Raw genomic sequence first — 12569 nt, 5'->3', positions numbered from 1 at the left:
TGACCCATGATCTAGTCACACAGAGAAATCTGCAGATCCCTGTGGCCACTGATCTCTCATCTCAGGACTTTCCCTGAGCTGCTGCTCATTCCTGTTTTCCTGCCACCCCATTCCAAAGCTCACCCCTTTTAACATTTTAGGTCTCAGCAAGGACATCCCCTCCTGCAGGAAGGCCTCTCAGACCAGCCAGAGGTGGTGGATGGGCCCCTCCTCTGCGCCCCCTCAGACTCTGCAGTATAACATCCTGCTCACATTTCTAACTTCCCCTCCACACTGTGACCTTAGAGACATGTACTAAGCAATTAAATGATTATTTAACAATATAATACTCCCTGAGAGTCCAGCACAGGGCAAGAATGGTTCCTCTTCATGTCCGTATCTCCAGGGCTTACACAGTGCCCAGCATAAAGGAGGGCTCAGTATATAGGTTCATAAATGAGGGGTTGCATGAATGAATGAATGGCTCTCATTTACCACCTGGCATGGGCATCTCTAAATTCTCCATCAACAAGGCACTCCCTGTATTATGGAAGGCCTATGAAAACCCATCCCTTTTAGAAGTTATGATCAATACCTGGAAATTGAGCAGAGGGGTGTGAAGATCACGTGTCTAAGGATTCAGATACCGAAGGCCAAATCCAGAGCTCTGCCCATCATGCAGTTCTGGCCAGCAGCCCTAGGCAGACAGGGGAGAAGGTCAAGGAAAGGGCCTTTTTACCCTCAGGGAAGGGGAATCATCACCCATGGCAGAGATGGCAAACCCATGGCAGGCATGTCTCTCTCCCTTCCCTTGCCTGGTGCAGACATGGCTAATCAATCCATGCACTCTTTCCCAAGAAGCCCAATCACAGCTGCAGAATCCTTCCCAACATGGTCCTCCTGGCAGCAGCTGCACCAACTGGAGTTGCAACCCGCTCACCATTCCTGACCAGCCTCCGGGTTGGGGGTTTGGCTGTGTAGTCAGAACTCTAGGGGTGACGCTGGCCGGAGGTTCTTCTATACAAACACTCAGGCCATGAGCCTCCCCCCAACACACACACTCAGCCACCAAGAAGAGTTTGTGAAGCCACTTCTCCCCGTTAGTGGTTGCCTCTAGGTGAGTTGTAACTGGATGCCCATATTGGTTCTATGAAATGTTGGTCTTGCTGCTTTTAGAAGAGGGCTTGGCTCACAGAAGGCACTGACTCACTCAACACTTGCTTTGTGGGCATTTACCTGATGCTCGGCTCTTCCAGACCCTGGGTCCATAATGGGGAATAACCCAGATGTAGTTGCCTGTCCTCATGGAGTTCAGTCAAAAAGGAAAGACAGACAACCGTCAGTAAATTTTAAAATAACAAATACATGAATAATTACAGATGGTGATAACAGTTGTGAAGAGAATAAACAAGGTGATATGAAAGATAAATCGGGTGAGGGTTGGAATTTACAACTGGCGAGGGGAAGACCTGAATATGACAAGGAACCAGACATGGAAGATGAGGGATAGAACCAGGGGTAGGATGTGCAAAGGCCCTGGGGTGGAAAAGAGGCTGTGGGTCTGAGAAGCAGGAAGGAGAGCAGAGAGAGATTGTTGGGAGGCATGTGCTCTCACAGAGCACAGGGAGGAGCTGGGATTGTCTGGGGGATTACCCCAGCCTGTACCCCCTGCTCTGAACTCAGGTGTTCAACATCAGCTGCTCCAGGTCCTGGACCTTCAGGCGTGGACCCACAACAGGGGGGAAGCTCTTGCCCACCTTCATGAAGAGCCATGATCTTATTTCCGAGCAGGAAGCCAGCCAAATCCATACAGGACGCAGCCTCCACAGCCGCTGCAGGGACACAATGGTCAGCAGGCCCTGTCCGGCCCATACTCCCCAGCACCCCACTCAGTTAGAGTTTCACTCACACAGGCATCTGGGAGTCTCAGGGGTGCCAGAATCACACATTTGTGACAGCATCACAGGAATAACGAAGGGAAGCACCCTGGCACGGGCATCTCTAAATTTTCCTCAAGAGCCTCTTGTCTATTGTCTTGGGAAATAGCAACCAAAAGTTGGTTTTGGTTGCTATTTCTTTTTCCTAGAGAAGCTGAACTTCCTATTTGCATATTGGTCCCATTAGATTTCCCTTTTTGTGACTATCTATTCTACTTCTTTACTGGTCCCAACTTCTAAAAGGGATGGGTTTCCATAGGCCTTCCATAATCCAGGGAGTGCCTTGTTGATGGAGAATTTAGAGATGCCCATGCCAGGTGGTAAATGAGAGCCATTCATTCATTCATGCAACCCCTCATTTATGAACCTATATACTGAGCCCTCCTTTATGCTGGGCACTGTGTAAGCCCTGGAGATACGGACATGAAGAGGAACCATTCTTGCCCTGTGCTGGACTCTCAGGGAATATTATATTGTTAAATAATCATTTAATTATTCAGAGCGGGTGCTGTCTTGGGGCTTGGGAGGTGTTGCCCAAGGCTGGCTGGACTGGAGCAGAGGTTGGGGCCTGGGCTGGGGCTCGAGCTGCCTGATTTCCACCAGTAGAGCCAGGGGGCGCCCTGGACACCTGAGGGCCACAGGGATTGGACAACAGCCTCATCCCACCCATCTTTGGGGAAAACTGCAGGTCAGGGCTTGGAGTGGGATGTTGTATCAATGGGCACCCAGTTTGCTTCCAGGTGGCAGAGGTCAGGGCTAGAGTTCTCCTGCCTGTGTAGGAGGACGAAACACTCCCTTGATGGCCCAACCATTTTGGGCCAAGCCACAGCTGGCCCCAAACAGCAAGGCTGTTCCTTGCTGTGCCCACAGCAGAGGGGGGTGCTGCTGGGGTAGGGGCCGAAGGACGCCCCACTAGAGGCAGCCCAGCTGGAACTGGTGCTGGGCCCTGGGCTGGAAGAAAGATGGCCCTGCTTGGGTGTACCTCTGAGGACAGGACTTCCTGGGTTTCTTAGTGCTGGGGCCATCAGTGTGGGTCATCATGGCAGCATCCTGGCGAGAGCGCTTTCGGGTGTTCCTGCCCAAAGCCCCCCCAGAGCTGAGAGTGGCTGGGCCAGAGGGGGTGCTGGGGACCTTGGTGCTGGTCACTATGGCAGCATTCCTGTGAGAGCGCTTTCGCTTTCGGGTGTTCCTGCCCAAACTCCCCCCAGAGATGACAGTGGCTGAGCCAGAGGGGCCTATACCTGGCGTGGAAGCAAAGGCTGGCCTGGTGCTGGCATGGGTACTCAAGGTGGAAGTTGTGGATACTGAGGCCCCAAAAGGGGCTTGGGAGGTGTTGCCCAAGGCTGGCTGGACTGGAGCAGAGGTTGGGGCCTGGGCTGGGGCTCGAGCTGCCTGATTTCCACCAGTAGAGCCAGGGAGCGCCCTGGACACCTGAGCACACATAGGTGGGGTGGTGTCCATGGGGGTGACCTCTGTGTCAGAGGCAGGCTGGGGAGCCAAACCTGTGGATGTGGTGGTTGAGGGCCTGGCACTGCCTGCAGAAGGCACTGGCAGGCTGGGGAAGGAGGGGGACTGGCAATGGTGACAGGTGCAGTGCTGGCAGCAGGGAGGAGGGAAGGACACCCAGGCTCTGGAGCACAGCAGCCTGAGATGGCCTCAGTCTCACCCCACAGAGCAGCGTGGATGCTCTGGAGCGCGGCTTTCTTCTCTGCCTCCAGGTGCTTGGCTGTGACCTGGAAGTTCAGGTGAGAAGGTGATGGCAGCCTCACAGGCTGCCCCCACCTGTGTGGCATCAGAGCCACCTTGCATAGGGGGGGCCTGGAACTGTCACGGGGCGGTGAGCAGTTCCTCAGGGATCCTTTCTGCCCGTTGGTAACATCTTGGTCCTTTCCCTGCTGCCTCTCCAGCTGGGGAAGCAGGGGAGCTGAGGAGGGAGCCTGCGGGCCCTGCTGGCTCCCTGCCTTTAAGGACCCCGGGGGCCTCCTGGCGGGGCAAGTGGGCTTGTGGAAAGCAGAACAGCGCTGTCTGCATGCGCAGGTGGACACCCTCCTGCTGTGCACCGGAGGGAAACCTCGCGTGGAGCTGTAGGAGCTGGTGATGGCATTTCTAGTGGTGCAGGAGCTCATCGCGAAGGCCTGGGGTTTCCTGCGGCTGGCGCCTGCTGGCACCTGAGAGAAGATGATTCTCTGCAGAGGCCCAGGCCTGGGTACCAGGGAAGGGACGCCCTGCTGAGCCCCCATGGGCCTAAAGGCAGACCTCGCTTCCCCAGAGCCATCAGGGCCCCAGAGCCAGGGAGGCACTTGCACAGCTGGCCTGGGCACAGCTAAGGGCACTGGGAGGGCAGGCCCAGGCTCCCTGGGCAGGGGGCGGCGCCAGAGCCTGGCCAGGAAACAGCCCATTGGGCGCTTGGGACAGTTCTGGCCTCTAACACAGAGTCAGTGAGCAGCTTCAGCAGGCAAAACTGTCTAAAGCCAAGAGCTAACAGTTAAGCCTGTTGCTGGGGAACACTTGGAACATGTGACAGCAGCTCGAGGAAGGAGCGCGCACTACAATTCTGGAGGAGGGGCACGCGCACGGGACAGGGAGGACCCAGGGCCAGCAAAGGTGCAGGTCCTCCACGTGTCTCCTGTGGTTCTGATCGGCTGCGGGTGGGGGTGTGGGCTCGATGGCCATGAGCACAGTGACAGGCAGAGGCCCCTGCTTCCCTGGCCGCCCTGCAGGCCCAGGGGAAGCGACTGTGTAGCGCTAAAGAGGGCAAGGGATCTGTCAAGGGGAGCTGGACCCAGCTGTCCACACACAGGTGGCAGTTTTCCGGGATCCGCCTTGGGCTGCTCTCTACAAAGCAGGTGCCAGTGGAAGCGCTTTGGTTTCTGAAATCTTTGCTGTCGCTGGGCAGCTGTCAGGAGAGCGGCGCATGCGCAGAGCCCAGCTCTGCTTTCCAGGACCCTTGGAGAACCTGGGCAGGGGTGGCCCCCTGCAAGTGCAGAGTGGAGCCCTGCATTCCACAAACCCTCTGCATTCTGGACTGGTGCCCCCAGGGCATGCAGGGAGGGGGCCTCTGCTTCCCCCAAACACTTTGCGTTCCTGGGCAGGTGTCCACCAGAGCATGGTGGGCAAACAAAGCATATTTTTCTGAGTGGCTGACTATTATGGATCAATTTTCCAAAGTAGTTACATGTACAGCTGACCCTTGAAGAACATGGTGAGGGGTCAAAAATACAAGTATAATTTTGATTCCCCGAAGCTTTACTAGGAGTAGCCTATTGTTGACCAGAAGCCTCTGTGATAACATAAACAGATGATTAAATTATTTTGTGCATTATATACTGTATTCTTAAAATAAGGTAAGCTAGAGGAGATAAATGTTACTGAGAAAATCATAAAATAAATATACTTGCAATACTGTACATATTTATTAAAAAAATCCATGTATAACTGGACCTACACACTTCAAACCCATTTGGTCAAAGATTAACTACACATCAACTACTGAGGAAAAGTCTCCTGATTACATCTCAAAAGATTATTTGTGGTCTTTGTGCCCTTGGCCACAACCCATCAAGGACAGACCATATAAGATTATGTCATTTGAAATATTGTTTTTCTCTGTGTGGCTATGTCATCAACTTCACTTACTGTTAGTTTCAAATGTTTCTGTTTATTTTTTATTTCTTTTAATAAATTGCTTTAAAGTATTACCTCATTCCAGAGTCAAAACTACCAAAAAGTTACATTCGGGGATAGGTAGCATCTTTCTCTCTCCCACCTCTGTATATATTAATATTTCTTCTTTTAACACAAAAAGGGACATGATATGCACACTTTTTGCACTTTCTAATCTCCCGTTTTAACAGAGAAAGATGGCCTTAGAGAGAATACCACACTTAGATAGAATGGAGTTAATCATGTTTCCATATTCTATTATTTGTATAGTTTTGTCTTATTTATGAGAAGTATATTGATTTTCCACTGATGGCAGGGATATACAATAACTTCTGAAGTAATTTATATAAGTGAGTTTATAAGTGATTCAAATTTTAACGACCAATATTTAATAAATATTAGCAGAATCGTACACAGAACTGAAGTGCAAAATACCACCAGGTTTGGAAAATTTAGTACAAATAAAAAAATATAAAATATCTCATTAATAATTTTTGTATTGATATATGCTGAAATGGTTATGTATTTGGATATATTGTGTTAAATACTGTACATTATTAAAATTGATGTCTCATTGATGAAATGATCTCACATGAGTAGATGCAAAAACTTTTGAAAAGCCTAATAAAGTCTGTAATCTAGTTAGTCCTGGTTTCATAATGCACTGGTCCTACTCTTCCACTGGAGAAGGTCGGGTTATGGAGACAAAGGACCTCTCTATTGTTTTTGCAACTTCTTGTGAACTTAAAATTATTTCAAAATAATAACTATAAACATAGTAAGTGTCTGTTTCCGTTCTCTTTTATAAATTTAACTACAAAACATTTAAAATTTCAATGTGGTCGTAGCAGAACCTTACTAATTACAGTGTAATATATATCAATGGAACAGAATAGAGAATCCAGAAGTAGACCCACCCTCACAGGCCCCAGTGATTTTTGACAAGGATGCACCATCGATTCACTGGCAGAAGGAGAGTCTTTTCAACAAATGGTGCGGGAGCAACTGGACTTCCATAGGCAAAAAGTGAACCTCGAACCTGGACCTAAATAACACATCATATACAAAAATGAACTCAAATGGATCACAGATTTGAATGGAGAAAGTAAAACTATAAACATTTTAGAAAAAAATATAGGAGAAAATCTTCAGGATCTAGGACTTATTAAAAAAAATCCATGTATAACTGGACCTACACACTTCAAACCCATGTTGGTCAACGATTAACTACACATCAACTACTGAGGAAAAGTCTCCAGATTACATAGGGCAAAACATTCTTAGATTTGATGCTAAAACACAATCCATAGATGAAAAGATGAGGAATTGAACCTTATCAAAATTATCTAAATTTGTTCTGCAAAAGACCCTGTTTAGAAGATTGAAGGACAAGGTACAATCTGGAGAAAAGATTTGCAAAACACAAATTCTACAAAGAATTAATATGTATAAAGAACTCTCAAACTCAACTATAAAAAAACTGTATTAGAAAATAGAGACAGTAGCTGACATTTTACTGAAGATGCACAGATTACAAGTAAATGTGCAAAGATGTTCAATGTCACTAACCTTTGGGAAATTCACATTAAAACCACAATGAAATGCCATTTACACATGAATCTGAGTTGATAAGCATAGTGACAACACCAAACCCTGGTGAGGATGCAGGTGTCACAGTACATTGTGGTGGGAATATAAAATGGTACAGCGACTGCAATAGTTTGGCAGTTTCTTATAAAGCTAAGCACTCATAAGTTTCTTATAAAACTAACCAGAGGACCCAGCAAGTACACTCTTGAGCATTTATCCCAAAGAAATGACAATTTATGCTCACATAAATACCCGGACAGGAATGTTCATTGCACCTTTATTTGTAAGAGCCAAAAAACCTGGAAACAAACCCCTTTCCATCAAAAGGAAGAGACATAAGCACACTGTGGGGCACCCATACCATGGAACACCACTCAGCCATAAAAAGAATCCACTGCTCATACCCACAGCAACTTGGGTGGATTGCCAGAGAATTATGCTGAGTGAATAGAGTCATTCCCTGAAGGTTATATACTGTCTGATTCCATTGATACAACATTCTTGAAATGACAAAATGATAGAAATGGGGAATACATTAGCGGTTTCCAGGAGTTGAGGGCAGGGGTGAGTGGGAAGCACGAGGACCCTCCTAGCACCATATGTTCACTATATTGACTGTGCTGGTGACACACAAACCTACATGTGTGATGAAACAGTCATGAACTAAATACACACACACACACACACACACACACACACACACACAGGAATACAGAATGAAAACCAGGCTGCAGCCAGGCTCCGCTGCCACCTGCTGGCTGACATCTATACCACCCCTCTCTGCTGGGGCCTCTGCAGCATGGCCACCACCAGGCAGTTCAGATGCTCCTGCAAGTGGAGCAGAGGAAAGGGACACCCTTCCAGGTGCTCAGACACATCACCCAGCGCTTCTCCTGGGTCCACACTGAGTGAATGATAGAAATTGTGTGTTAAAAATACACATTATGCAATGAAAACAGTGATATAAACCCATAGGCATTTTCTGACTAGGTTATATAGTTTATTTTAACTGTAATATTAATCAGCATAATTTCAACAGTTGAAAGTCCTTTAAACATGAATTTGAAAGTCTGAAGCAAGACAAGCACATATCACTGCTATTACTTAACATTGTTCGGAATATTCCAACCAACACTTTTAGAAAGAGAAAGGATTAGAGTTATAAAACATGTCAATGCTGCCTTTACTTTGTAAAATGAACTTTATCTAGAAAAACACTTAATAATTCACTAAGATATCTAGTTATCTACATGCTGAAAATTTAATGGTTTTCATATAAAAATGACACAATTATTTTATTTTTCTTACATTCATGAGAACACAATATGGAAATAGCCAGGAATATACAGGGGCGAAGGATTTAATTTAATTTCACCTTAAATAGATTTTCAAATATATCTGCAAACCAAATAATCAAAGCAATGTGGTCCTGCCACAGTAATTCACAGACAGACCAGTAGAACAGAATAGTATCTTTCTATGTATCTATGTATGTATCTATCCACATACCTTATTTTTTTTGTTAATCCTCACCTGAGGATATTTTTTCCATTGCTTGTAAGAGAGAGAGAAACCTAAGTGAGAGAAAATTAGTTGGTTGCCTCCAAACACACCCCAACTGGGGGCAGGGATCAAACCTGCTACCCAGGTAGGTGCTCGTGATCAGGAATTGAACTCAAGACCCTTTGGAGTGTAGGCCAATGCTCTAAACACTGAGGACAGCAGCCAGGGCTCTCCAGGTATCTTTATATTTCTATCTATCTATCTATCTATCTATCTATCTATCTATCTATCTATATCTATCTATCTCTTCATTCATACATACACTCATACATCCATCAACCCTGAAAGCTAAATAGGAGATTCACTTAAACCTGGAGCAAAAGGAAGGAATTTAGGTTTTTCCAAGAACAAATGCAGACACTACTTGGAGAAGCAGTGCTCCAAATTATAAAACATTTATTCCATGGAGGCCCTCATTCAAATGAAACAGCTAAACTTAGAAAATACAATTTTATTTAAAATTAGTAAGAAAGTCTCATAGAGATTTCAGAGTTAAATATACATGTATAAATATTGCTTGCTACATGATGCTGCCCACTCTCACATAAAGAATGGCAACTCCTTTCTCACACCAGATATAATATAAGAGTCCAGAGGTAGAGTTCTTACAGAGAATATAGGAATCACAGGCTCATGGTGGCCCCCGACCACCTCTGACAGACAGAAAATAAGGAAAGCAAAACTTATTTCTTCACAAATACGCAGTCCAGTGCAGTGTGCTCCACACAGCTACCCAATCATCTGCTTGTTTCAAGATCCTTCATTGCTTGGGGCTCCTAGAGGGAGTGGTACTGATGGTGTAGGGCAGTGATGGCGAACCTATGACGTGTGTCAGAGGTGACACGCGAACCCATTTTTTTGGTTGATTTTTCTTTGTTAAATGGCATTTAAATATATAAAATAAATATCAAAACTATAAGTCTTTGTTTTACTATGGTTGCAAATATCAAAAATTTTCTACATGGGATATGGCACCAGAGTTAAGTTAGGGTTTTTCAAAATGCTGACACGCCGAGCTCAAAAGGTTCGCCATCACTGGTGTAGGGGGACCCAATAAAGGCTCAGATATATTTCTTCTCCCAGCAGGAAACTCTCTTCCCGGGTGTGTGGACCTGATATTAAGAGTTCTGTCCCAATTCCCCGCTTGCCAACCCGTCCTACTCTGTATTGAGGAGGAGGAGGGGAAAGGAAGGAAGAAGTAAAGCAATAAACAGGGACAGGGAGAAGAGCCCTGCAGTGTACATAGATGCCAAAGACTTCTGTTGGGAAATTCTCTGTCCCGCCACCTAGGAATGAACAAAGCTCAGTTGGAGTCTGAGTCAGAGGTGCCAATCTACCCCCCTCCGCCCCAGGAAGATGAGCTGGAGTTGCTGGCATCTTCACCGCTACTGCTGGAGTCTGAGGAGCTGCTTTCTGCCTTTTCCCCATGTTCCTTCTTTTCTTCAGAGCCCGGTGAGGAATGAGAACAGTCCCCATTTGTCTCTGAAGACGCCATCCCAGGAGCCTGTGGCCCTGCTGTTTAAAATAGCCCGAAGCCTTAGTGCCAAAGCACTAGCTATGCATTATGGAGATAATGTATCAGATAAGCTTCCTTAAGGAATGAGCTCTATTGCTATTGGCCATGAGTGTAATGTTAATAAATAAACAATATATATTAACTAAGATGTCTTTATTTCTTTTGTGATTTATCACTATGCTTTAATTATGTTCAATTTGTAACAATGAAATTGGGGGTCACCACAACAGGAGGAATTCTATTAAAGGGTCGCAGCATTAGGAGGCAACCAACTAAGGTTTATTTCTACCTCAATTGCTGGCCTCTACCCAGCCTGGCCCTGGTCCGGGCTTGGGCAGGAGGCAACCAACTGATGTGTTTCTCTCACATCGATTATTTCTGTCTTTCCCTCTCTCCCCCACTCTCTCTAAACATCAATGGGAAAATAAACTCGGGTGAGGATTAAAAAAACAAACAAAGATGGGTAACCTGTTCAGAAGGTCAAATCTTCAAAGTGCTTGCAAGCTGCTCCTCCTACCGGTCGGGACTGAATGTTCTTGAGCATCTTCAGGAAGGCCTGCGGGGATGGTGCCTCCACATTCTGGAAGGTGTTCTGGACTCTGCCGAACAGGATGAAGTATTTCGTCTCCAGAGAGATGAACCCGAAGTGGTTCTCATCGAACAGGATGAAGACTCCAGGGAAGCGCCAGGGGCAGCCTGAGCCACATGTGGTAACAGTGTCCACGCCATAGCAACACATCCTGCAGGTTCGGGGGTAGTTCTGGTGTCTAGAGCTCACGCCCACAGGCAGAACAAACTTGACAGGCTGCTCCTCCGAAGCTACAGCCCCGGACTCCCCGACGCTGGGCTGGGCAGGGCTCTGCCAGCCATGGCCCCCGCTTTCCTCAGTCCCATCTTCTTGCTCCCGGATCACCTGCTCATCAATCTCCAGGACCACGCGGTAGAGCGTGTTGAAGTTGCGGAAGATCTTGCCATCTCCCAGCTGGATGCGGCGCATGAGGTGGATCTCTAACGTCTGGGTGAAGTTTCCCGTGATCTTCGTGACCCTGGCATACTTCCCATGGAAGCTGAGCATGGCAATCATTAGGCCGAAGCGATGGTATTTGCCTTGGAAGAGGCCTGGCCTGATGAGGTCGTCTGGGTGGCTGGGCGGGAGGTAGAGGCGGCGGTAGGTCAAGCAGTCATACTGCAGTCTGTCCTTCTGCACCAGCACCCGCGCCCAGTCCTCCCTAAGCCGCGTTGGTAAATCCTTAAGGTGGTCTGTCTTGTTGCACTGGGTGCTGAACCTGTTCTTCCCAATCTGAATGTGGCGGCTGTGGGGCCTGCTGTGGCGGCCTTCCATGCACTCCACCGTGGCTGATTTCCTCTCCGTCAGGCAAATTCTGAACGAGGGCTTGAATTGCATTGGGCCATCCACATGGAGGTTAAGGCAAGGCCCGTATGTCCAACCAGTAATGAGTAAGCCATCCACCACGACATTCAGCAGTGTTTTATAGCCCTCAGTGTCTAGCTGCCACAATCCCAAAATGCCTCTGTATGGGTGGAAGAGCTTCGCATAGACTTCTCGATAAGACATACCCATCGTCTCCAGGTTCTGCAAGTTTTCACGAAGGCCAAACTCCTCCCAGCAGCGCCGTCTCCAGATGCTGTCGGTGTGCAGGATGTGGTGGAATTTGGTGCAGGCCAGGGCCAGGCTGGGCAGATCGGTGCCGGGGAGCAAGCCAAAGATCTCCACCAGCAACTCCACCGGCAGGTCCTGCAGAGAGCAGTGCGGGGGCGGCGGGGGCGGCCTGGGGCTAGCGATTCCTCCACTCCCCGCACAGCACAGCGCTGCCGCGTCCGCCTCGAGGGGCTTTTCTGCCGGGGCCGGCTTGCCCTGGGGCGCTGCCTTCTCAGCTGGGCCCTGGCACTCCTGACGACACTGCTTGCCTTCTGCTGTAGCCGTCTCAGCTGGGCGCTGGCGCTTCTGAGGACACCGCTTGCCTTCTGCTGTAGCCGTCTCAGCTGGGCCCTGGCGCTCCTGACGACACCGACATCCCCGCGAAGAGCCCAAGCCGCAGAGGCAAGTGCACTCCTCCATTCCTCCAGGCATAACAACCACCACAGCGTGGGCCACCGCGCCTCAGCGGGGTTTTAAGTTGCCTCGGTCCGCCCTAAAGTCCAGCCACGGCCCCCAGGGCCTAGCCACGCCCCCCTCAGAGAGGAACCAATTGTAGGACTTTAAACCAATACCATTAACAGTCGCCTCCCTTTCCCAGTGCCCCCTCCCTGTCCTCCAGCCCTAGCCCCAGGCAGTCACTAATCTGCTTTCTGTAGGGATA

General features: G+C 48.2%; 1 pseudogene; it reads right to left on the bottom strand.

The window, feature by feature from the left end:
• Positions 1–10720: 10720 nt before the first annotated feature.
• LOC106695240 lies at positions 10721–12328 on the bottom strand (annotated as a pseudogene).
• Positions 12329–12569: the final 241 nt, after the last annotated feature.

The sequence above is a fragment of the Myotis lucifugus genome, unplaced genomic scaffold (assembly GCF_000147115.1).
Source record: "Myotis lucifugus unplaced genomic scaffold, Myoluc2.0 scaffold_973, whole genome shotgun sequence".
In the NCBI taxonomy this organism is placed as follows: Eukaryota; Metazoa; Chordata; class Mammalia; order Chiroptera; family Vespertilionidae; genus Myotis; species Myotis lucifugus.
The sequence above is the reverse complement of the archived record's forward strand: the minus strand, read 5'-3'. Positions and strand labels throughout refer to the sequence as shown.